The following is a 26,587-nucleotide window of genomic DNA, read 5'->3' as shown; positions in this document are numbered from 1 at the left end:
TTTCGGGTTTGGAAGATTTTCAGATATTGTTTCATTGTAAAGGTGGTACATTCCTTTTGTTTGTATATCTGAGCATTCATCTATACCAATGAATATTGAATTTGGTCTTTTCAGAGTTTCCCATGTTTCTTGCAGATTCTGTTCATGGTCTCTTAATATCTTTTCTCCATGGTCAACTTTGTTTTCAACACTGTATATTTTGTTTTCATTGCCTGAAACTCTATCTTCCAAATGATATAGTCTGCTGGTGGTGCTTTCAGTGAATTTTTAATTTGATTTATTGATTTCTTCATTTTTAGGCTTTCTGATGGATTTTTGTTGTTGTTATTGTTGTTTTCAGAATCTCTGCCTCCTTATTGAAGTAATATTTCACTTACTGTATTTTCTCTATGATTTCAATCCTTATACCATCCTTTACTTTGCAGATCAATTTAAATATGTAAATTTAAAACTCCTTCTCTAACATTTCTTCCACTGTGGTGTCAATGGATTCTATTACTGGATATCTTGGTTGGTTTGGGACAAATGTTGTTTGTGTGTCTACCCATCTAACAGTATAGATCTGAGGCAGTAGAGTGTCTACCTTGTGGATGTGTAGTATCCCTGAAGGTTTCCAGGACCTCACTTGTGGAAAAGCTGCCCATCTGCTTTCTTGGTTTCATGCCATGGAGAAGCCAGCAAGGCAACCCCCTCTATTCCAACATCTTGAAAACCATTTAATTTTAAAGCACAGATTAAATACTATTTTGTTCAAAGGAACATTTTAGTGTTTCTAAGTGTAATGTTTTAAGAAATTTTTAGATCAGTGTTATTTGATTTTACTGCCATACTATTATAGCTATATTTTGCTGTTTTCACTGTCTATTTGATTCAGGTGAATTTAGCTTTGCCTCTGTTTTTCAACCATAATTTCTTTTTACGTTTGAAAGTTAAATACATTTTTGAATATAATTGCATTATGGAATACAAATCCATAGGACTTTCATTTATATACATTTTGTTCAGTTCTGCAAATTGTTTTAAAATATTTTGTGCAGAATAAAATATTTTAAATTCATAAAAGCACTTATCTATTTTTAATAAGTAATATAACAATGTTTTATAATTTGAAGTATGCAAAACAGTATGCAGTTTTGATATCTAGAGTAAACAATACCACCAATGTCTTTAAATCCTTTTGAAGACTTTGCATATCTAAGAAAACATTTTATTTTCTTCTTCTTCTTCTTATTATTATTATTATTTATTTATTTATTTTGACACTACAGGGATTAAACCAAGGACCTTGCACATGCTAGGCAAGCACTCCACCACAGATCCACATTCCCCATCTGTAGCTCCTCAGTGGCTGACGTCTTACCAAGTATTCCTCATATATCATACAGCATGTCCAGTGTCAGGTAGCAGGATGGGGACGTCCAGAGTGCAGCACACAGCACGTTGACAGTGATGTGCTGGAGGTGCTTTGGCACCGTCCTGCTATTCAGATGGATGAGAGCTGCCCCTGCCCAGGATGGAACAGGCAGCCCTCTGTGGTGACAGACGCCATAGTGTGTTCCTCTGTAGTTGTAGTAAGGCCTTGGTCATACCTACGCCTTCTCTAACACGTTATGTGCCTGGATGTAACCCAGCTAGGAGGGTCAGCAGTGACTGCAGAGGGCCGTCCAGGAGAGAACCAGGCTGTGGCGGAAGCCGTGGTGCCCTGGTTGTGTGGCACGATCATACAGAGCTGCCCATCACAGGGTTTCCTGAGGCCGCTGGACACAGGTGCCTGGTCATGGTGGTTGTGGCACCTCAGCCGCCCTCCAGGCTTTCAGCCCTATGTCTCTGGTTGCCCAGGAAGATGACCCTCCTCCACCCCGGCTCTCAGCAGAGCAAGGCCTTGAGCCAAATACGGCTGCACAGAAGGGACATTCGGACATGGAGTACCTGAAGTCCAAGATGGTGGCCGCCGAGTCGTCCTCAGAGGAGGAGAGTGAGGATGAAGGAGTGAACTGTGATGAAGGGAGTGAGGCAGAGGAGTCCTCCGCCACCGAGGCCCAGCAGGTGGGAGGGAGCACAGGGACCCTGCCTGGGAATAGGAGGCCACAGGAGCCCGGAGCCTAGGTATGTGCCTCTGGGGGATAGGGAGGGGTTCTGTGCATGTCCGCGTGGTTCTGCGGCCCCATTGCTGGGGTGCCACATGGAGGAAAGACTGCCCCCTCTGAGCTCACTGCCTGCCACACCTGGAGGGGCCGCCTGCCACCTGTCAGGGCTCTGGGAGGAGTGAGGGTGGTGGCCGTGTTGCACGTGGTGTTCAGTAACAAGGCAGACGGACTTGAACAGGCCGTCGTTGATAGGTGAGTTTAGTCAAGCCCTGACGATGTGCCTGGTGATGAACCCGCCATCACAGAATGTCCTCAAGTCTCTGGGGCCATTCTTTTTCCATTTCATGAGGAAACTGAGGCCCGGAGAAGGGAAGTGACAGGCTCCCATGATGGGGTCAGGCCCCAGCCCAGGACTTCCAGGCTTTGAAGTTGAGAGTATACAGGTGGACACAACCCTTGAGGATGGCCACCTTGTCCCCCAACAGAGTCCTCTGCTCCAGACACAGGGCACTTGGACATGTGTGTGTCCCCATTCTTGAGTTGGAAGCAACCAGTCTTTTGCTTCCCAATGAGAGGAAGGGGCTCCCTCTGCCTCCTCTTCTCTTTCCTCTTCCTCCTCCCTCCTTCCTAGTTACCGTGCCATGCAGGGAGTCTGGGAGTTCAAGGCCCAGTCTCAGCTCTCACCCTTGGGGGCTGCTGGGCCTGGGGGGATGCTTCAGCCCACAGGCCTCTCTGATCCTCGTCTGCAGAGGACATCCTGGCAGTGCCTGTCGTTCCAGCCATCTCCTGAACCCCTGTACTCAGGGTGGCCCTGGGGTCACCATGTCCAGCAGGGTTGGGGCAGCAACCTTCCCAGCACATCGAAGTTTCTCTGGTGGGACTAGAAATGACCTTGTTCTGCACCTGTTGGCTCACGGCAGGCTCTGCTGGGGAGTGAGTGCTAGCTGGGCAGGTTTTAGCACCAAAGGATCTACCAAAAACTTAGGTTGTGCAGAGCTATCTGGAGTCCAGAATTACAGGAAAAGGTGCCGAATTCAGAATCCGTGTGGAATTAGAGGCTCAGTAGGAGGTTGGCCTCTGCATGTAGCATGGAGCCAACTGAAATCAGTGGCTGCAGGGTGGGTGCCTCAGCTCCTCCCTCTGCCCTGGCCTCTGATGGCCAGGGGCCTACTCGCCTGCCCATGGTGTGCTGACCTGGCTGCAGCTCTCACTTCAGAGGCAAATGGGGACCCTGCATCCACTGCCTCCACACTGGACAGACCCTGAGTCTGGCAGGCACAGGCGCCAGCACTTCAGCTACCCTGGTTGCAGCTGCTCCTGGAGCTGCCACGTCCTGGTCTGTTCCCTGCTCCCGCCACCTCAGGGAACCCACTGTGGCCTTTTCTCTTTGTTCTCAGACAGAGAAACCAGCGAACGAGAAGGAGCCCACCACCTCCCACACCGTGAAGCTTCGGGGAGCCCCGTTCAGTGTCACAGAGGTATGTGCTCTGAGGACAGGGCAAGGAGGAGGCCACTCAGATTGAGAGCTGGAAGGAATCACAGACCAAAAAGGCTGACCGATGGCATCTTGGGAATCACCAAGGAGGGAATGCGATGGCTGCCTTGAGCAAGAGGAGGCCTGTTCTGCTCCCTCACCTACAGCAGGGCTGGCCTGTGGTCAGGCGGTCCCTGGGGAGAGTCCTTCCCCATTGTGCAGCAGGCGGCCGCTGTAGGCGCTTGTGAGTGTGGAGGTATTGCTGTCTTCAGAAACAGGCCACAGGCCAGCTGGCACCATGGCTGCAGCTGACTGGCCCTAGAGCTCCCTTAGAAGAGGACCCTGTTCTCACGCCCGCCTCGTGACAGCTGTAGAGGTTCCCCATATGAGATCCTAGAAGACATGGCTAAATAAAAAGATTGAAAGTCACCTATAACTGGGATGGCCACGTGAGTGACTGTGAGTGGGCGTAGCAAGAGGGGGTGCGAGGATGCAGGTGTGATCACTGCAGGTCTGACCACTGGAGGTGATCCGCAGGTGCCCACTGTTCTCAGCACACTGGGCTGCCCCGCCCCAATTCCCGGGTCCCACCCAGTGACAATCCCTGACATTTGGGACAAACCTTCTTAAGTGTCCTTTTCTTTGTGTACTGATGCTGACCTCTGCCATTGGTTTGCTTTTTCCACATCCCTCTGTGAGGACTGGCTTGTGACACCGCCATTTTCCTTCTTGCATGTTCTTCCATGATCGGGGACAATTTGATACACTTTCCTGGCCTCCTAAATGGGGATATGGGAGTTAAAATTTTTTGCTATTAAAAATACTGAAACAGTCCTTGAGATTGAGGTCAGGTGGGTTTTATTATTTTTTGTTTGTTTTTTTAAATTTGGTACCCAGGATCAAACCGCAGGTTATGTAACCGCTGAGCCACATCCCCAGCCCTTTTTATGTTTTATTTTGAGACAGGGTCTCATTCATTTGCTCAGGATCTCACAAAGTTGCTGAGGCTGGCTTTGAACTCATGATCCTCCTGCCTCAACCTCCCAAGCTGCTGGGAAGAGTGGCGTGTACTACGCACTTCCTAGTTAACTTTTTTTAGGGAAAAAAGATGAACACTTGCCTTACTCCTCATAATGAGAAAAGTTTCAGAAACATCAAGGATTTCAGCTGAACAAATTTCTTTCTAAGCAATTTGCAAACTTTGATGGAAAAACAGAAAATGGACATGTTGACTGCCTACCAGCCAGAAACCCTGTAAGGCCACAGCTGCCACAGGTTCAGAAGGTGGACTGAAGAATCCGTAGCCTGAAGAGCAGGCAAGAGGCACCACTTTCTCTAATTTACACAAATTCTTATGAAGAATATATGACCCACCCAACAGAAAAATGGAGAAAGGACAAGAGGTTTTTGAAGAAAAAGAACTCAGGTGGCCTGTACCGATGCTTGAATTTATTCATAATTATTAAAAAAAAATTTAAACTGCAAGTTCATGTTTTTCACTTGCCAAAGTGGCATACATTTTTCACATTTGGCAATAAACATTTTCATGCCTTTTGAAGGACAATGTAGAAGTGTCAGGCAGAATTAGGAACATCCAGGCCTTTGCCAAGCTGGTGCTGAGCTTCGCCCCACAGGTGGATTCCCTGAGCACACCAGAGTCTGAACTCAAGAAAGTTCTTTGCAACCTTCCTGTTATTATTTAAACTTAATGTGTTGATTTATAGTCATCAATAAGAACAGAAAAGCAAAGCTCCTGGGGATGTGTTGTATCAGGGTAGACGGGGTCCCCGGGAGTCCTGCTGGCAGGTTGGTGGAAGGTATCCATCAAGCTCTGGCAGTGCGGGTGGAGGCAGGCCATCCCTGTGACCTTGTTAGGCACATAGGGTGGTTTTTGCAACCTGCTCACCAGCAGGTGATTGTTCAGGGTCCAGCTGTCACATGAGACCTTTCCCAATGCAGAGCTGCCAGCAGTGCCAGAGTAGGCTCAGAGTTCAGAGAACCTGTCACTTGGCCTGGGACAGTGGGAGCAGAGTCCAAGGGACGAGACCATGCTGGCAGGCTGGGTGAGGTCCTGGGGGCTCAGACTGCTGCCCCGCTACAGAGCCTGCTGCCAGGCCCATCGCTGGAGCATCTGGCAGCCTGCAGCCAGGGCCTGGGTCGCCAGCCAGGTGTGTCAAGTCCCAGGCTCCCCAGAGCCCTGACTCTCTCCTCCTGCAGGTGGACACTACATTGAGGTGTTCAGGGAGAAGCACATGCCCGCAGCCAAGGGGCCCCTGAAGAACAGTGTGCAACCCTGACGAGGCCGGACACTCAGGAAGAACGAGGAGGAGGAGGACCTGGCTGACTCCAGGAGGCTCTTTGTGTGCAACCTGCCCTACAGCAGCACCAAGGAGGACCTGGAGGGCTCTTCTCCTCCTACGGTAGGGATCAACTCCTGGCCTTGCACCCCTGTTGTGCCCGGCTCCCACTTGGCTGGGTCCGCCCCATCTGCCTCCCACTTGCTCTTGACCTTGGGCAGTGGCTCCAGCTGCTCTACTCATCTGAAAATAGGACTTGCTGTTCCCACTGCAGATCCAGTGGCATCTTTTGCTTTCTGAACTTGAACTTGGATCCTTTTTTTTTTTTTTAATGGTGCTGGAGATTAAATCCAGGGTCACTCTGCCACCCAGCTACATCCCAATTTTTTTTTTTATCTTTTAATTTGAGACTGTCTTGGTAAGTCCATGAGGCTGGCCTTGATCCTGTCTCAGCCTCCCAAGTCGCTGGTATTACAGGCATAGGCAGCATGCCCAGCAGAACTTGATTCCTTAGCTCTCACTGTCCAAACACAGAATGGGAGCAATGGACACGTTTTCCTGAGATTCCTTGGCTTCTGGTGTTGGAATTCAGCAGCCGCCCAGCCCTCCTCACCCACTATGCTCCTGCCTGGGAATGCTTTTCTTTCTCAAGTCTTCCCAAGCAAACCCAGCTTCCGAGAAGAGGCAACAGCCAGGGCTGTCTTTGTTTTTGTTTCTGTTTCTTCTTGGGCTGGGAACTTGCAGGCCTGTAGTTGAGCTTGGTCACAGGGGCCGTTTGTCAAGGGGAGGAAGGTGGGCTCACAGTGCAGATGAATCTGTGCTCTGGAGAAGCTGCCAGCGCCCTTGTCTCCCGGGAGACTGCCCTGGGTGTGGAGGATCAGCGAGGCCATGTGAGTGTGGCTTGGGCCAAGGACAGCTCAGAGGTCTCAAGTGGAACCTGCTTGCAGGCCAGGTGATGGGACCTGAAGGTCTATCCATGCTGTCCTGCTCCCCAGGTCCTCCCACGGGCTGGTGCCCTGGCTACACGGCAGAGCTGAGTGGATGGGAGGGGGCTTGATGCGAGCTGAGAACTCGAAGGCTGTGAACTCATAAGCATGCTCTCTGACCTACTCTCTTCAGTCCGCACCAGACTGCAAAGTAAACAGATACCAGCTACGGGCAGGTGCTGTGCCTTGACTGGTCAGGATGTGAGATGTGTCTCCCTGAAAAACGAAGGTCAGTGTCCTCCTCGCCTGAACCTCTGTCAGAGCTGCCCTGTGCCCTCTCCCCCTTCCTCCCTTCCCAGGATGCTCCTTGCTTCCTTCTGGGTCTGCGTCATCTGCACAGGTGCTCCCTCAGGACCCAGCCTGGGATCTGGGATGAGCACCTCTCCAGAGCTTCTGCCTGCAGACCCACTGCAGGACATGTCCACAAGGATGTTCCCCTCTCTTCCCAAGGCAGGCTCCTTCTGCCAAACCCCAGGGAGCTCCATGCTCTGCCCTCTGTGCCCCAGGACACTCTCCTCACCTACTCCTGAGCCAGTGGCAGTCAGTGATCCTCGACACCACCCTTCCTGTTCCTGTCCCAAACCCACCCTTACTGCTTCCCAGTATTCTTTGCTCCAGGGCTGGACCCTGAGCCCCAGGCCCAGACACAGGAAGAATGTCTCTGAACCAGTGTCCCCTCTACAGTGACAAACCGTACCTTGGAGGGTGATGCTTGTCCTGCTCACCCCCTCACTAAGTGACTTCCCATGGGACACCAGAGCCACTTGGGATGTGGCCTCTGGGCATCCTGCCAACCTCACCTCAAGCCCAGCCAGAGGATGCTCCACCCCAGCAGCCTTACAACCCTTCCACCTGCTATTCCCACTGGGTCACACCCCTGCCTCCATATGCCACCCTGTGCTCTCCACAGCCTGCAGCTCTGGCCTTTCAGGCTCTGACTCACTGATTGATTTCCACTCTCCTGTGCATGTGAGGACAGTTTCCTTGCTCATTGGGAATCTGCAGGGTCCAAAATGGAGAAGGCTGTTAGACCCTCGCTGACCCGGGCAAGGAGAGAGGGGCAGCTTGCACTCCACACGCCCACTGCCCCATTTCAACGTCTTCCTCTTTATGGGCAGACCTATACATCAGACCCTGGGCACCATGCTCCCACGGGGCACCGAATCCCCAGCTGTGGAAAGGTGTGCGTTCCTGATCCCCTCAGGTCCCTGGGCCTGGGCTCAGGTTTCTGGGTCCCAAGTCCTCGCTCACCAAAGGGCAGTAAGATTCTGCAATTGGAAGTGGACATGAGGGACATGTGCAAACCCTGGGAAATCTCCACCCCAGTACCTGTGGGAGACACAGACGTCCTGAGACATCACGTGAGGTCAGCTACAGCTGACACCCAGGTCTTCTTCATGGGGGAAGACTTCAGATGAGGTTTTAAACCTCCCCTCACCTCAAATGATGTCTTGTGCGCAGAGGAGAGGGGAGGCAGGCCTGGGAGTGTCCAGCAGAAGAGAGGGGAGGCAGGCCTGGGAGTGTCCAGCAGAATAGAGGGGAGACAGGCCTGGGAGTGTCCAGCAGAATAGAGGGGAGACAGGCCTGGGAGTGTCCAGCAGAAGAGAGGGGAGGCAGGCCTGGGAGTGTCCAGCAGAAGAGAGGGGAGGCAGGCCTGGGAGTGTCCAGCAGAAGAGAGGGGAGGCAGGCCTGGGAGTGTCCAGAAGAAGAGGGGAGGCAGGCCTGGGAGTGTCCAGAAGAAGAGAGGGGAGGCAGGCCTGGGAGTGTCCAGCAGAAGAGGGGAGGCAGGCCTGGGAGTGTGCAGCAGAAGAGAGGGCAGGCAGGCCTGGGAGTGTCCAGCAGAAGAGAGGGGAGGCAGGCCTGGGAGTGTCCAGCAGAAGAGAGGGGAGGCAGGCCTGGGAGTGTCCAGCAGAAGAGAGGGGAGACAGGCCTGGGAGTGTCCAGAAGAAGAGAGGGGAGACAGACCTGGGAGTGTCCAGCAGAAGAGAGGGGAGGCAGGCCTGGGAGTGTCCAGCAGAAGAGAGGGGAGACAGACCTGGGAGTGTCCAGCAGAAGAGAGGGGAGACAGGCCTGGGAGTGTCCAGCAGAAGAGAGGGGAGGCAGGCCTGGGAGTGTCCAGCAGAAGAGAGGGGAGGCAGGCCTGGGAGTGTCCAGAAGAAGAGAGGGCAGGCAGGCCTGGGAGTGTCCAGCAGAAGAGGGGAGGCAGGCCTGGGAGTGTCCAGCAGAAGAGAGGAGAGGCAGGCCTGGGAGTGTCCAGAAGAAGAGAGGGGAGGCAGGCCTGGGAGTGTCCAGCAGAAGAGAGGAGAGGCAGGCCTGGGAGTGTCCAGAAGAAGAGAGGGGAGGCAGGCCTGGGAGTGTCCAGCAGAAGAGGGGAGGCAGGCCTGGGAGTGTCCAGAAGAGAGGGAGGCAGGCCTGGGAGTGTCCAGCAGAAGAGGGAGGCAGGCCTGGGAGTGTCCAGCAGAGAGAGGGGAGGCAGGCCTGGGAGTGTCCAGCAGAAAGAGGAGGCAGGCCTGGGAGTGTCAGAAGAAGAGGGGAGGCAGGCCTGGGAGTGTCCAGCAGAAGGGGAGGCAGGCCTGGGAGTGTCCAGCAGAAGAGAGGGAGGCAGGCCTGGGAGTGTCCAGAGAAGGGGGGAGGCAGGCCTGGGAGTGTCCAGCAGAAGAGAGGGAGGCAGGCCTGGGAGTGTCCAGAAGAAGAGGGAGGCAGGCCTGGGAGTGTCCAGCAGAAGAGGGGGGCAGGCCTGGGAGTGTCCAGAAGAAGAGGGGAGGCAGGCCTGGGAGTGTCCAGCAGAAGAGAGGAGGCAGGCCTGGGAGTGTCCAGAAGAAGGGGACAGGCCTGGGAGTGTCCAGCAGAAGAGGGGAGACAGGCCTGGGAGTGTCCTGAAGAAGAGAGGGGAGGCAGGCCTGGGAGTGTCCAGCAGAAGGGAGGGGAGGCAGGCCTGGGAGTGTCCAGCAGAAGAGGGGAGACAGGCCTGGGAGTGTCCAGAAGAAGAGAGGGGAGGCAGGCCTGGGAGTGTCCAGCAGAAGAGGGGAGACAGACCTGGGAGTGTCCAGAAGAAGAGAGGGGAGGCAGGCCTGGGAGTGTCCTGAAGAAGAGAGGGGAGGCAGGCCTGGGAATGTCCAGCAGAAGAGAGGGGAGACAGACCTGGGAGTGTCCAGCAGAAGAGAGGAGAGGCAGGCCTGGGAGTGTCCAGAAGAAGAGAGGGCAGGCAGGCCTGGGAGTGTCCAGCAGAAGAGAGGAGAGGCAGGCCTGGGAGTGTCCAGAAGAAGAGGGGAGGCAGGCCTGGGAGTGTCCAGAAGAAGAGGGCAGGCAGGCCTGGGAGTGTCCAGCAGAAGAGAGGAGAGGCAGGCCTGGGAGTGTCCAGAAGAAGAGGGGAGGCAGGCCTGGGAGTGTCCAGAAGAAGAGGGGAGGCAGGCCTGGGAGTGTCCAGAAGAAGAGGGGAGGCAGGCCTGGGAGTGTCCAGAAGAAGAGGGGAGGCAGGCCTGGGAGTGTCCAGCAGAAGAGAGGAGAGGCAGGCCTGGGAGTGTCCAGAAGAGAGGGGAGGCAGGCCTGGGAGTGTCCTGAAGAAGAGAGGGGAGGCAGGCCTGGGAGTGTCCAGCAGAAGAGAGGGGAGGCAGGCCTGGGAGTGTCCAGCAGAAGAGAGGGGAGGCAGGCCTGGGAGTGTCCAGAAGAAGAGGGGAGGCAGGCCTGGGAGTGTCCAGAAGAAGAGGGGAGGCAGGCCTGGGAGTGTTCAGCAGAATAGAGGGGAGACAGGCCTGGGAGTGTCCAGCAGAAGAGAGGGGAGACAGACCTGGGAGTGTCCAGCAGAAGAGAGGGGAGGCAGGCCTGGGAGTGTTCAGACTTATCTTGTGAGCTTCACCCAGGGTCCTTGCTGGAACCACCCCCTGGAACCCTGAGTGAACCAGGATGGGAGCCCATACCTCATCCCATGCCCATCTCTTGGGGCTGGGCCTGTGGAAACCTGGCTCACAGTGAGGCCCACAGGCTCCAGACCAGGACCTGCGGCTCCAGTGGGCCTCACACACTCTCATGACTCAGTTGAAGAGAGGCCAAGAAAATGTGAGCAGGATGCTCCCAAGTACTAGGGCTGGACATGACAACTGCTCGTCATTTGGCCGAGGCCAGGACCTGGGGTTGCTGTTCGACCACAAGGTATCCTGCCATCTGCCCAGGACCTCCTTCCCACTCTGTGGGTGTCAGTGTCCTGTGGGGGACATTCCTCGGGCCATGGGCATGAGGTTTCAGACAAAAGCCCATCTACCAAAAGATGGCCAGCTCCCTGCAAACTTGAAAGGCCACTCACTGAAATGATGGCACACCAGAGCCCTGCACACCCCAGGTAACCCCAGAGCCCTGCACATCCCAGGTAACCCCAGAGCCCTGCACACCCAGGCACACCCAGAGCCCTGATGCACCCCAGACAACCCAGAGCCCTGCACACCCCAGGTACCCCAGAGCCCTGCACACCCCAGGTACCCCCAGAAACCTGCACAACCCTGGCACCCCCAGAGCATCCTGTACCCCAGCACCCACAGAACCTCCTGTACCCCAAGCACCCCCAGAGCTCTGCCATACTTCCTTGCACAGAGCAGGGTGGATGATGGCAGCTCAATTCCTCTCTTAAAACAATCGAAGGTCGTCTGCACTCCTCCCTGGCACACTAGAAGTATGGTTTCAGGACCAACTCGTGTTTTCTTGGTAGAGTTTCAAAACATGGGAAACAAACTTGAGGAAAAGCATTCCTTCCTGCCGAGGGAGTGTTTGCAGAGTCCGTAACTTAAATTACTAATAAGCACCTTAAAACTTGACCCCACACTCCTCACATGAAAGAAGGCTCTGAGAGGAGGTGGGGGACGGAGTGGTGGGCACTGTGAACCCCGAAACCTGGCCCACCCCACACTTCAGATGCCCCGTGCAGTTCCCGAGGTGCACTGAAGCCACAGCCGAAACAGCTCTGAAGTACCACGAAGGAACCAATGGCTGCTGTCCTGGCGCACACGCTGTGCCTCTGCCTGCCACATGCTAGCCACATCCACCTGTCCAGGAGCTGGAGCTACATTCAGTCTCTGAACCCCAGATGTTCACAGAGGTGTGGTCCCCCTGAACCACGATGCCTCAGAGAGCACTGGTCCGCCTGCACCCACTTTCCACACTGTACAGGAATTTTTTTTAAAAGATACCAGCTGGACCAAGGAAAAGGGAGGTCACTTTCCCAGTTTGGTTTTATGTAACCAAATGCATGAACCCCGGGTATAAGCCATTAATATCTGCCCACTGCACAGCAGGGCCACATGCAGACCCTTCCAGGTAAGTGCTTGCCTCCCCTTTGTAGAGGAGACCCTGCAGTCCCTGTAGTGTGGTGTGCCCCTCTCCGTGGGATCCCACTGTCCCTCCCATGGCAGTGCCTAGATAACCACAAGGCTTCTGCATTCAGAGTTGGAGTGGGGCAGACCCAGGTTCAGAACGCATGTGTCAGCGGTGACCGTGAGAGTCACCTGACCCAGGTGGGGCTCTGCATCTATAAGGTGAGGGTGCTCCAGGGGCTCATGGATGCTGGCTGTGCCCGTGACACTCACAGGGTGCCTGGGGAAATCCTGCCTGCAGCGGCTGGTCCCTGGGAGGTCTGTACTTCTGACAAGATGGTTGGAGTGGCTGCTGCTGGGCAGGAGGCCAGAGCTGACCAACGAGTGTGTTCACAACTGTGCACCTTTCCCTCAGCAGGCAAAGGGCCACCGTCCCCCATCAGGGTGAGCACAGATTAGCACCTCCTTTGAGCATATGTGTATCTTTCCCAAAGTACAAGGAGGAAGAGACATCAGGCAGGACCCAAGCTCCAAGACCCAGATGCCAGCAGCCCCTCTCGGCCACCCCTGCTGCTCGGAGCCTCCAAACTGGCACACTGGCCATTCTGTGGGCAGGGGTGCTGGCAGGCGACCTGGCGGTCCTGGACCTCAGCCCAGATCCCCCCTGGGGTGCTCACCGTGGGCCGTCACAGTCACGGATCTTTAGATTTTGCAAGGAGAGCTCCACAGGATGTCACATGGTTGGTTAGTCCAGTAGCAGAAAAGGGCAGGAAGCATGGGGGCCCTGGTCACACTCCTGCATGGCCCTGTGTCATGTGGCATTCGCTGAGTTCATCGTTTTAACGTGACTCATGATGTAGAGATGAACCATCATATGAAAGAAAATACAGAAGATGCAGAGAAGAGGAAAGAGAAGTGATTCTAGCTGAAGGAAATAAAAAGCTGAGCTCAGGTATGGCTCAAAGGAGCAGATCAGAGACCATGGCTTTGCTGTGTGGCTAAGCCCCTTTTCTTTCAAGGGCGCCCAGTCTTGGCAGGTTTTAAATTATTGTGGTATTTATACTTTTCTTTCAAAAGTAAGATGAAGATTTATTTTAAATATATGTCTTTTTAATACTCGCTGGTAAAATAATAAGAGAGTTTCCTTTCCTTGAGGAAAAATAATAGCTCTTTCAATCACTAATATGCTAATATCTAAAAAGGCAAAGTGGCTGTCCCACTGGCTCAGTGGCTTGTGCAGTAATGATGTATTGTTACAATGTAAGAGTGCTTTATTTTCATAAGAGGTTTTTATGTTTTCCATAAAATGAAGCAACATTTTAAAAGATGATATATTTTATAAATAGTAAAATTCTCAATATAAATTTTACCAGATAGCTATACTAGTGTACGTGCCAAGATTATTTGTGTTACAAAGTAAAATGACAGAAAATTTCTTTTTTTTTTTAATAGTACTGATAAATTCTCTTTATTTGCCATTGAGCAGTTTTCAAATAGCCTCTTCAAGGTCAAGAGAAAATGATGCAAATATATAAATATACTAATTTTCTTTGTATATATAATGAGATTTTGAGGTTGTCAAAACCACCACTTTATAATTTACAATTTATAATTTATAACTAGGAGGTAGTGGAGTGTTAGATTATGCAAATAGATCCTGAGGACAAAGAACGGACTATGCAATTCCACATCTCTGAATCTGGAAATGCTATAAAGTTTATTAAGTGCCACACCGAGGGTTTCCTCACCTCTTCTGCAGTCTTCGAGGTGTCTGAGCAAATGGAGGGCGTTTTCATTATTGGCCACCTGCATGCCCTCAAGGTCAGCTCTGGCCCTGAGCATTGTTTGCAGCTTGTTCCCCTCAATGCTGACCCACTCTCCCCCACTTTGTCCACCACCCCACACTGCCCCTGACTGGCAAGGTCCTGGTTTTCTACAGTGTACACAAAATTAGCAAGTGAGTGTTTTCAACCTCTCGAAAAAAGTGATCTCAATCAAAATGGATATGATGTTGTGAGTTATTTTCTGTTAGTGGGTAAAGGAAGGGTTTTGCTTGGGCCCTGATCATGGGAGCTGGAGATAGCCATGTGTCTGTTATTTTGATTTTCTTAACCCTCAAGTTCAGGCTGCTTGTGTGGTGTTGAGTTGGGCTCCATGGGACTCCAAGACCAGCTCCCTGGGGAGACCAAGCTGGAGTAGCCTGTGGGTCCCTGAGAGCCTCTCTCAGCAGCACCTGGGTGTGGCTTGCAGTCAGTGACACCTGTGTCCTCAGCCGGTTGGCCCCAGGTGAGTGCAACTCTGTACACAGCATCACAGGCCTGAAACTTACCTCTGTGCCTCAGGCACAGGAACTGAGGAGAAAGAAATGCCCTCTCCCTGTCCTGCAGGTGTGCTGCCTGCCAGGGTCATGCTTGCAACAAGCACAAGGGCCACAGGGTTGGCCCAGGACAGAGGGATGCAGGATCCATCCCTTCCCAGGCCCAAAACAGAGCCCCGAGCCCCACTCCTCTTCGTGAGGGATCATCTCCAGTTGTGTGACTACAACACACCTTGTCCCTCTTCTCACCTCCTGAGAGACACCTGTGCACTGTGGCACTGTGGACGAGGGTGTGCATGTGACCGTGTGTGCTCCAGGATGCCATTCGGCCATCTTGTCTGTGCCTAGGCATGGACCTGCTGGTCATAGAGGAATCTATTACCTCCTTGAAGAACATCAGCAGAGCCCTGGGGTCACATAAACACATTCCTCCTAACTCTGGAGCCATAAGATAACTGCTGCTTTTGCTGTGACTGTTCCCATGCTTTCCAGGCCTGAAGGCTCTCCTGCCTTTCCTCTCTACTCCCTGTGGAGGGGTGGATAAGGGTGCCCAGGTCCAGTCCACTCCCCTTATGTCCCTGAAGCTAGTTCATAACAGGACAGAAACAGGACCCAGGGGCAGGTGATGAGCATGGGCAGCAGGCCTGTCCTCCCCCTGGGGTTGGAGCCCGTCCTCACCTGTTGGGAATTCTCCTCCCTGTGGGCTTTAGCTGGAAAGATGCTCCAGGCTGGGGAAGTGGTGCAGACTCATGGGCGGGCGTGGTCTGGCCATCCCCGCACCCTGACCCACAGCTGCAGCACCGAGCGCCACCTAGAGAATCTTCCGGCAAAGTTGTGGCCCTTCCCTGGGCCCTGCAGTGTGCCAGAGCATGGGGTGACCAGAGGTGCCCAGGACACTCAGAGCTGTGTGATGGCACCACAGCGAGTCACTTTGGACATGTAACCAAAGCCAGCTGGCTCTGGGGGAGTTAGCAGCTACCTCTGTGAGTCTAAACGCATGCCCCTTTGACCCACTTCCAGTAGTGCACTGTGCCATGCACATGGGGCAGAGATGTGCTTCTTGGCCTTCTACATGACACGTAGCTAGGTACCTTCATGGTGGTGATGATGTGGAATGAAAGCAGAAGTGTCAGCGGTCAGGTCACTTCACAGGGGCTGTCTTCCCCGCTGGTGACGCTGCGATGCCTTGAGGGGAATCTGGCATGTACGAGCCCCCTGAGTGCTCCCTCTGCCCCAGCACTGGCCCTGACTTTACCCGTGACTGGGAAGCCAGGACAAGGGCCAGGCCAAGGCATGCAGCTTGCCAGAGGCAGAGCAGGGATCTTTGTATGATTCAGACCCAGCTGCAGAGGCCAAGGCTACCTGGGGGGCTGGGAGCCCCCAGGGCACTAAGGGCAGTGGCTACTCTGCATGGTGAGACAGCACAGAACACACCCAGGGAGCTGCATCGCACACACAACAGCAACCCAGCTGTGGTGAAATAAGGCAATTGTGTGCTGGTAAGTCATAGCCTCCATGAGATCTTGCTTAAGGGGTGTGCAGGACAGTGTGAGATTTGTCCTTAAAATTCACAGTAGAGGCCCAGGGTTGTGGCTCAGTGGTAGAGCACTCACCTAGAATGCGGGAGGCACTGGGTTTAATCCTCAGAAGCTCATAAAAATAAAATAAATGTATTGTGTCCACCTACAACTAAAAAAAATTTAAAAAACAAAATTCACAGAAGAGATAATTGAGATTGTGTCTGTGACATGGTGGATATGTGTAACACACACTGGTATGCACAGTGATGTGTGTGCCTGATGCACCCTCATGGACACACTGCAGAGGGGCCTATGGGAAGCTGCCTTAGGGAGCAGACCTACTTTTCACTCAGGCTGTGGTGCACTGCTTTAATTTTTCTTTTAACTCTAAGTGTGTAGTCCTTTTTTCAAACTTTTAATAACCAAAAATAACGTGAGATAAAATGTATCTCCACCATAAAGTGGACAAGATGTGCTATTTGTTCTTTCCACCAAATGCCACAGGACATATTAGCTGATGTGACATTTTAAAGCAAGGCTGCCACCTTCAAAGACCTCTCAGTACTAAGTCAGAGGCACCAGGAGTCTCTGTCTCATGGTGGAAGAGTCCCAAGGCAAGAGTCCTTGCCATTTGCAGCCAAAGAAACTGAAGTTCAGAGAACCCTCTGAGGCTAGCAAGGGAGAGGAGTCCTTGACCCCAGCTGCACCGGATCAGAAGGCCTGGTCCTGCTGGCTTCTTGGGTTACCTGGGAACATGAACAGGCATGGCTGCTGGCCACTCAGAGGGCTCTGCGGCCCCTACCCCTACCTCCTTGGATCGCTTGCTTCTCATCATACAAGTGACTTGAAATCTAAATGCTTCCCAGGCAGAACAGTACCCTTGACTAAGCACTGCCTCATCAGGACCATGTGCCAAGGTGGAAAAACTCAGACCAAGCCCCTTCAAGGGCTCTTCGAGGTTCTTTCAGAACTTAAATGCCATTTTCTTCTCCTTTGAAAACACGCACTTTCCTCAGTGGGAGCCTCTTCGATCCACTGCTCCCCTGTTCTGTGTGGCTCTGGCAAGGGAGATCCCAGAGAGCTCAACTGCAAACCACCAAAACAGAGAAGAAGACAGGTTCCTGTGCACCCACCAGGAGCAGGAGGGACAGGCAGAGGAGAGCATGAGACTGGGCCAGCTGTCACTCAGCAGAACAGGAGGTGGTGGGTTCAGTGGAGGAAGCCAATCCCCCGCGGCTCCATGTCCACAGATCCACCTGCCCCTAAGTGAGCCAGGCCACTGCAGAGGCCAGCACTGGATGGATGTGAGTTCTCCTGCTCTGGGCTGTTCTCCCTCCAAGCCTGACTGGACTAATTTTTACCATCCTCTCTGGAACTGGTCACCATCAACAGAAGTACCAGTGCCAATGACGGGGACACGTGAACATCCCTGTTGCTGCTCAGGGTGATGGTTAAGGGCATCGGCAATGCAGCCCTACAGACCTGGCTTCTGTCCCTTCTCCAGCTTGTGTGGCACTTAGCAAGACAGTAGTCCACTCAGAGCCCCAGCTTCAGTGCTGCTGCACACAGGTGCCAGGGCACAGGTGCAGTGCTGAGGTAAATGCCTGTCAGCATGAGTCCAGCACTCTGACAGAGGGCAGCAAGCCATGGCTGTGCCACAATCCTTAGAGAGTCTGTTGACTATTTAGGTTCCACCTGCCTAGCACACCTCTCTGGTCAGTTACGGTCTTATCAGTAAACAACACTTTTAACTGGTTATCTGGGAACCAGAGCCTCTTTTCTTTGGTTCCTCTCCCTACAGGTGACCCACAGTAACACAAAATGGAGAGGGGGCGGCTCTCCTGGTCGGGGCATTTCCAGTATCTTGTCAGTTCTGGCCTTTATCTTCCCCTTGCTTCTTCCAGGAGATGGAATTTTCAGTGTCCTGTCTTACTTTTCTACAGTCAGCGAGGTAGTCCTAGAGGGGTTGAGCGTCCATGAAGACATCTGGAGATGGCAGGTTTTCCACCACGCAGTTCCTGTTGTTGGGATTGGATGTCAAGAAAAGAGACAGGGCCTCCACTGGAGTGTTGACAGAGCATGGGCATCTGGCGGAGATTGGGAGACTGACCTCATGAGGATCAGCGAATTACTGTGTGATGTTTACACTGGCATTGATGTAGTGACACACTGATCTAATTACATGTCAATAAGCAAGAGGCCTGATTCACTGAGGGGACCAGAGAGGATTACAGAGCTCCACTGGAAGTTCTTAGAGAACAAGGACTCAATCTTCAGATTCAATTACTGCAAAACTAGCCAACTGCAAAGCCTCAGGTGGGAAGGAGAGACAGGGAGTGAGGTCGACCTCCGTGGGGTGACCTTACTGGGACTTGCCCTCTGGGTTTAAACCAAACTTCCTGATTTCTGAAATGCCTTTTTTTTTAGATGACCCTTTCCTACGCACAATCCATACAACAGAGATACCAGAAACTTTGTACAGAATGACAGGAGAACAAATGTCCCTCTGATTGCAGATGGACAAGGACTGTCTCCTGCACCACAGACTGGAAGGGAAGCCACCTGGGCAAAGGAGTCATCACAGGAGAGAGGTGAAGGCACTCCATGTGCCTGGGCCAGTGGCTGCGGGGCTGGAGAGGGCAGGCACCTAGTCTAACAGAAGGCACTGTGTTGGGGAGAACAATGTGGGATGGGCTTCCCAAATGCCACACAGTCAACCATCCCCACCCAGGGGTGTTTGTCTACCTCTACATCTTTGTTCATTTCAAAGTCATCCACACTGCAGGTGGAGAGCAGATTGGAAGTCCACAGAACTGCAGGTCCTTGCACCAAAACAGAACTCAGTAACTACTCAGCAGGGGAGTGAACAGGAGAGAGCAAGCGGGGACAGGCCACGCTAGTGCAGGAACTGGGAAGCTCTTCCTGTGGAAGGGCAGGAAGTAAAGACTTTTGGCTTTTGAGGCCAAATGGTCTCCATTGCAACTACAGTTGTCTCCACTTATCCACAGGGAACACATCCCAAGAACCCCAGGGAATTCCTGAAACTGAGGTAATACCAAATCACACACAGATGGTCTTTTCTATGTGCACATGTCCATGATAATGTTCAATTTATAAAGTAGGCACAATGAGCAATAATAAAATAGAATAATCATGGCAATACTACATATTGTAATAAAATTGCCAGCACCGCTACTCCTGTACTTTAGAGTCTTTGTTAAATAAACTTTGTTACTTGAACAAGCATTGCATTACTGTGACAGTTGCTCATTCTCACCTGCCAGGGGAAAACCAGGCCCTTAACCCTGGGAATTGTCATCACAGGAGGAGAAGAGCACTAGCACCCACGGGGAGCCCCAAAGACCTGGGCTGCACCTCTTCAGGTCTTCAAAACACCACCAAGCTCATTCAATACAGGAAGACAGTTTACCGCTAGAAGGGATCATGTGAATTTACAAGTGAAGACCCATAACTGACAGCCATCCTACACGTTTTCACCTGTAATATCTGCAAGTCTGCATGAAGCACAGCAGAGCTGCCAGGTCAGCTCACCAGTGCAGACTTCAATGAGAACTAGCAGCAGGAAGAAACCTGGAACCACTGCCCAAGGATGCCAGAGTTCCATGACTTTGACCTGAGACTAACTGGAAAGCAAATCAAGTACAAGTCTGAATGCCTGCTGGGGACCACTGGTTTCTCAAAATGCTATGACCCAGCCTGGTGGTGGGAGCCACGAAGCTGTGGCTGCAAGGCCCTGTAGGTGCACATGGTGTGCACATCTGTGCACAGAGTTCTGCTAGTGTGTGTGCATGAACATGGGCACACCTGTGTTTGTACACATACCTTCCACATAACCCCAGAATCTAAGGTTTGCTTTTACATTTGTATTATCTTTGGTAAAACAAAGAGGTTTGCAATAAGGTCTTCAGTTTCTAATGGAGGACAAAGAGGATGCAGAGGGATGTAGAATGTGGCTGTTAATGGGATAAGAAAAGAATATACAGAAGTTCTAGAAAATAGAAAGGCGAGAGTGTAATCATATAAATCAGATGTTAGCATGCAAAAAAGGGAGAAAGAGACTCTGAGGGAACAGGTGAACAAACAGAAAAGAGAGCAAGAAAAGTAAAGAAATAAAAACTTAAATTCTTTTTAAAAAGGAGAAAAAAGAAAATCTGCTGTATAACAGTCATATACTAATGCAACCTCCCAGTGTTCAGTAGCCTGATGCATGAGAGGTACCTGACAATGAGCTTCAAGCCTCCAGCAGGTGTGCAGGATGGGATTTACCCCACCCAAAGACCGGAGCTCCAGCATCCAGGACTATCCAAGATGGCCACTCTGGCTTCGAAAGTGTTGGCAAATGGGGAGTTGCAGCTCAGGGGTGGACATGGTCAGCTGGAAGTCCTGGAGACAGGATGCCGTTGGTCCGGCAGGGGTCCTGGAGGTCCGGTGTGTTTAGTATGGTTGCGGGATCCTGGAGGCTGGGTGCAATCAGTCGGTCTGGGGTGCAGGTGATAGGGTGCAGTCAGTTGGTCTGGGGGCTCTGGCGGCAGGGAGCAGTCAGTCAATGTGAGGGCCCCAGAGGCAGGGAGTGATTGGTCAGTCTGAGGTATCCTGGAGACGAGGCTCAGTCAGTTCGGCCAGGGGTCCTACGGGGCCTGACTGTTGTCTCAAAATGGTGGCAGCCACGTGTAATCAAACCTGCAGGTACTGTAACAGTGAACTTCCAGGCAACAGCAGCCAGCTGGTGTGCCACTGGCGGTCGCAATCAGTTTGCTGACTGTTGTCGGATGATCGGGAGGTGACCCCCCTTGTGTGGGTGATGGATAGGTGTAAGGCAGGTGATGGACAGATGAGAGGCAGGCAAATGGCGGATGATAGGTGCCTGACAGTGAGCAATCTGCACTCAAAAAAGGCGTCAATATACTGGCAGACTGAAGGTCATCACAGCAGACAAATGGGGTAAACACCAGGGAATCGATAAGCAGCAAAAACTGCCTCACCGTGAAACAGATATCCTCTACTTGAAACTGGAGTTACGGAGCGACAAGAAACACAGCCTCCCTCTAGTCTGCCATCTTGCATCCTCCCGATTTTTTTTCTACAATTTTGGTTGAGGCTAATCTCATTGGGTTTTCTATAATGGCTTAGTCAGAACCTTTACTGATAATCCTCCATGACAGCTGCCTCCTCCTCTTCTTCCTCATGCCCTTTTTGCAAAAATTAGTTTCACGTTCCCGTTCCCGGGCCCCAGGCACTGTGGTGGCTGCTGGCCCATCCCCTGTGTTTGGAGGAGACCCTCGCCCTTCCAGCAGCCAGGCCTGCTGGTTGGACTGTCAGCAGGAATTCCACCCCTCTCTGCACCTGCCCAGGGACTTCTGCGAGGCTGCTGGTCTCCTGAGTCTCAGAACAGGGAGTGGCCACAGCTGGGTCATGAGGATTCTGCATTCGCTGAGAGGTGGGTGTGTTGAAGCCACTTCCTTTATGGGACAGTGTGGGCACTGAACTTTCCCAGCTCCATAAACCAGTCGCAGCTAAGCGGAAGCTTCCCTGGCGAGCATTGGCCATGGCCAAGGTCAAGAGACAGGAACTGGCAGGGGAAGGAGAGAGAGCAGACCCATGGAAACCTGGGCTCTGTCCCTGCCCTGCCTTATGTCTTGGGGTGGTCAATTCCTGAGCCCTTCTGCACTCATTAGGCACCTGCTGTGTGACTGGGCCCTGTAGATAGATGTTCTGTCCCTGTATAAGGACCCATGGGTGCAGAGCCTTGGGGTCACAGGGGACTTGCAGGGTCATACCATCTGGTCCTCTGTGCCCAGCGTCTTTCCTCAGGTAGCCTTGGTCAGCAGTGACCAGCTTTGCATCCTCAAACCTGTTGTACAGATGAAACAGGCTCCGGGAGACTCCTCAGCCCAGAGCTCACCCGGGACCTGGGGCGCGTAGTCACCTGTGCAAGCCTGGGTTCAGCGTTGCTGCTGTCTCTGCTTCTAGGTGACCTGGAGCAAGCCCTACCCTGGTCTTCAGAGCCCTGGTGGCCCAGAGGCAAAATGGAGACTGGGAGGGAAGGAGTCTGTGGTTCTCAAACTTGTGCACACATCAGCATCCGCTGGAGGGCCTCTCCCTAGCAATGAAGTGCTGCCCCTTAGCTCAGGGGTGGTGCCCAAGGGTGGCCTGTCTGACAGGGTCCAAGATAGTGCAGCTGTGGCTGGTCTGCGGACCACACTTTGAGAACCCCTGGGTCAGATGAACCCAGAAATCACTGAAAGGTTTCTTGCAAGTCCCACTGAGTCCTGTCACCTAAGTCCCTGTCCTGAGGGCTCTGTCAACCCCACCCTGCAGGGACCATGTCCCTGAATTTTCTGGAAAACTCAGAAGAGGGGCCTGGAGAGTAAGTCTGACCGCTCAGGTGGGAAGAGGACTCAGAGCTCTGGGGGTTGACGTTCCCGGGTGGAACTGATGGGCGGGGCTGAGGCCGGTGGTAGGGGTGGAGGTGGCAGGGGTCCAGAAGCCTCTGTCCCCACCCCCTGGGCAGCAGGACTGGCACTTCTCCTGCCAGATTGCTCTGAGCTTCTGCCTGTCCCTGGGGAGCCCCCAACTCACCCTCGGTCAACAAAGGCTCTATTTCCAAGGCTGGTGGGGAACATTTCAGGCCTTTATAATTAAGTGTCCTGGTGAAGGGCAGTTGTGGAATCCTGGTGCTGGGTGCCCATCAGGCGGGTGATGGATGGCGACAACACATCATCCTGCGCAGCCTGCCATGAGCTATGGGGGTCGTATATCACCGCCAGCCTGACCAGGCTTCACTGTGCTGGGTGGAGGCCACAGGTGGAGGCAACAAGCTGGAGCTCTGTGGGAATGGGGTGCAGGTCCTGGGCTGGTCCCGGGGGCCTCTCCCAACTGCTACTGGTGTACTGAAGAAGCTGGGGACCCAGACAGAGGGGTCAGCCCCCAGGCTTTGGAAGAAATCCAGAAGCCAAACTCGATTCTGACCTTTTCCCTCACTCCTTCCATCCAACCCCACAGCAACCTTCTAGTTGGTTCTGGAATTCATCTGCTGTTCTCCATCTCATGTCCCCATCCCCCATCCAGGCTGCCACCTCTCCGTCTCTCTCACTATGCTTCCCCACACATGGATGGGGTGAAACTCGGGCCCTGAAAGTAACCACCAGGCTTTGTCGATGTGATGGAGTCAGGGAAGTCTATCAGTTCCCATCTGAGACCTGGGGGCTGATGCCATTTATTGCATTTCTGCCACCACTCACTAGGATGGGCCTAGGCGAGCCCTGTGGTCCCAGGAGGAAGCAGAGACACGAGGAAATGGGTAAGCCAAGTCCATTCACAGCAGAGCTCCCACCTTCCCTGCAGACCCCCCCCCCGGCATTTTGATAGCTCCCATACACTCCCCAGTTTGGTGATGCTTGTTATACAGCAAGAGCAGACTGATACACACGAGCCCTTACACGATTTAGGCCCTTCTGACCTCTCCAACTGCATCTCATTTATTTCTCCACTATAATTATTGCTCTTCCCTGCCTCAGGGCCTTTGTGCATGTGGCTCCCTTCACCTGGAAAGTCTTGTCACGGGCACCCTCCTCCTGTCCTTAGATACCAGCATAAATGTCTGTCTCCTTAGAGAGATCCATCCAAAGTAAGCTTCCCAGTGCTCCATTTAGTCTCCCTTATGTCCTGCGTGAAACTTGAAAGGATCCAACTGTTGGAACAACCTGATTTTTCTGTCCTTGCCACCCCCTCCTTATCTGGTCTCTCTGTCTTCTTCCGCCCTAGGTGCCATGATGCGGGGCCGGTCTCAGGGTGTCTCTGACTCATGACTCTTTCCCCAGCCCTGAGTTGACTCCAGGTGGGTGGGTAGGTGGGTGTCTCTGCAGTTCAGGACAGACCCCAGGACAGACCCCAGGACAGCGCCCAGGTCTCCCTGGCTTCCCATACTGCCTTCTGCTTTGGTTTGATGAGGCCACAGGATGGAAGGCTGGAAGGCTGGTGGGAGCAGAGCTGGATTGGGAGAGCCTGGGTGGGCCTCCACAGGCAGGGCAGGAGGGCTGTGATGTCACCACCCATGTCACCACATGGCCCTGGTGCCCAGAACAGCCCAGAACAGTCTCCCTCTTGTTGTTGGATGAGCAGAAGAAAGATCAGTTCTGAGGCAGACCTGGGGAGGGGGCTGGATCTTTGAAATGCTGAGCCCACAGTGAAGGTGACAGCCCTGGGCTGTGGCAGGGGACAGAACCCTCTGAGCTCACAGTCAGTCAGATCTCTTCCCTGCAGACCTTTTCAGAGACTTTAATATGCTAATGTGGGCTGGGATTCCAGAGAGGATTAAGAGGGACTTGTCCAGCAGTTGGGCCCAGGGCACCCTTCAATCAGGCACCATTTTGTGGAATGGTCACAAGGCACATTGACCTGGAGAGGGTTACAAAGTTCTATTTCAGGTCCCCTCTAGCCCTCTGAGAGTTTCATTAGGACTTTGTAGCCTTTTAAAAGTCAAAAACATTTATTTAATGATAATAATGTTTAAAAAGCTCTGAATTTCTAGCTTCTGTAAAACAAATAAGTGGGCACCCTGGGTCCCACTAACCACTGGAACAGAGTCCAACACCCACAAACCCACTGGAACAGAGTCCCGCAGGCAAGGCCTTGGCTCTACCATTTGCCACAGTCCCCACCACTCCCTACTGTCTCCCACTGTGTTCTCTTTAGAACAAAGTGCCTTCCTTCCTGGTCTGGCCCTCGGCTTTCTGAGTTGCCAACAGTGACCCACAGTGTCTCAAGCAGCCCCAACAATGGAGCTGTGCCCTGCAGGGAGGGAGGAGGCTGGTCTGCACACCCAGCAGAAGGAGGGCATCCGGGGTGGCTGTAGGGAGGTCTCTCTCTCAGGCTGTCTGGGAACAGGAGGTGGCTTCCATGACAGCCTGCCCTGGGAAGGACAAAGTGGGGGAGAGGTAAAACAGACAGCTCAGATTTCCTCTTGGAGGTGTCTGGGCTGTGAGGGGCAGCGGGGACCTGGGGGGAGGGGCTGGAGCCAGCAGGGAGGATGGCCTGAGACCACAGAGGCCCAGGGAGCCCTGGGAGTTGGGGTTAGTGGTGGCAGCTGCTGACCCAGGCCTGGTCAGCAGCCTGGGCGTCTGGGGTGAGCATGCAACTGGACAGGAGGGTCCTGGTCAGCTTCCAGGGTCCACAGGCCCCGAGTGCTGGCTGGCACAGGAGTCAGATGTGTCTTTTCCTGGTGCCCAGAGTGAAGGTTCTGGAGGCTTCCTGGAGGCCAGACCTGGTCTTGAGCCCTTCCCATGCATTAGCCCATGGCCCCCGGCATCCATGTCTCCTGGAAGCTTGCTAGAGATGCAGCCTCTGTGTGATAGCCATGGGGGGCAGCCATTTGCCCCGGGAGCCCCAGGGGCGAAGACTCTACTGCCTGGAGGCCTGGGACTCAGGCTGCTGGCCTCAGCCCAGAGTCCCACTTTGGGTCCTGGCGGTAACGTGACTTCCTCTGGTGGAGGAGCTGCTGTCTTCCCAGGCTGGTCCCCTCCTGAGCTTCCTGCCAGGGGCCACGTTTCAGAGCTGAGCCCCCCAGCAGCAGGGAGGTGGGAGAGAGCCAGGTCTGTGCCTTGGCCTCCCAGGAGGGAGGAGGCCCTGACTGAAGTCGGACACAGTCCATCTGACTTGCAGCCCACTCACTGTGCCCATTTTACAGATGAGGAAGTGGAGACCATGGATGAGAGGTGGGATTGGCCTCAGAAGACTCAGCCCCCGAGGCTGCTGTTCAGATGGCAGTGACCCCACCCCCGGCTTTCCCTGAGAAGGGGTCGGTGGTGTGGCCATCACTGCAGGGAAGTCCACTGCTCCGGCTTCTCCTGGCCACCCTGCTGCAGTGTCCCGAGTCCCCTGGGCCTGGTGCTCCCTTGGGAGCATGTGTCCTCCTGGTCATGTCCAGCTCCTGCCTGCCGCCCAGGCGTCCTTCAGGCTGCCACCCAGGCCTGGCTCAGGGCTGCCCAGGCAGCTCTGTGAACGGTGCCCTGTCTGTGGGCCTGTGGCCCCTCACCCGGGCTGTGCAGTCATGTCCTGTGTGAGTTGTAGGTAATGGACTGCGGGGTGGAGTGGGGACCCTGGGAGGCCACCTGTCTGGGCCATGGGATGACGGGGCTTTTCCAGGCCTGCTGAGCGTGGAGTCCGCCCACCATCTGGCCTGGCTGCCAAGGCAAACAGGGCCTCCCTGCCCTGCCCGGCCATGCAGAGTGGGGTCAGGGCACAGCCTGCAGGGCTCCCAACCCAGCCAGAGGGCCTTTGCCCTGTGCCCCGTGCTGGCCTTGGGTCCCGGGTGGCCCCCAGGGCTCCACAGTTCTGCTGGGCCCTGTGAGTTCCTGCTGCCAACCCTGGGTTCTGTGACCTGTTGTCCAGCTCCCTCACCTGAGGATGGGAAAGCCGAGATCCAGGAAAGGGAAGGGTTCTGGGAACACTCAGCCTGCAGCCCTGGGGGACCTGTGTGGGCATGGAAGCAGGGATTCTGGACACGCCCAACTATTTTATATCTCACCATTCTGCTGATGGGAAATAGGACAAGAGTGGACGAGGAGCTTCCCTGAGGTCCTACTGT

At 53.5% G+C, this 26,587-nt stretch overlaps 1 pseudogene; it reads left to right on the top strand.

Moving 5' to 3' along the window:
- The first annotated feature begins 1,821 nt into the window (after nt 1-1,821).
- Nucleotides 1,822-26,587, top strand: part of LOC124974773 (probable RNA-binding protein 19) — a 103,907-nt pseudogene continuing 79,141 nt past the window's right edge.

Source organism: Sciurus carolinensis, unplaced genomic scaffold (assembly GCF_902686445.1).
Source record: "Sciurus carolinensis unplaced genomic scaffold, mSciCar1.2, whole genome shotgun sequence".
Taxonomy (NCBI): Eukaryota; Metazoa; Chordata; class Mammalia; order Rodentia; family Sciuridae; genus Sciurus; species Sciurus carolinensis.
This window is presented reverse-complemented; position numbering and strand designations above follow the sequence as displayed.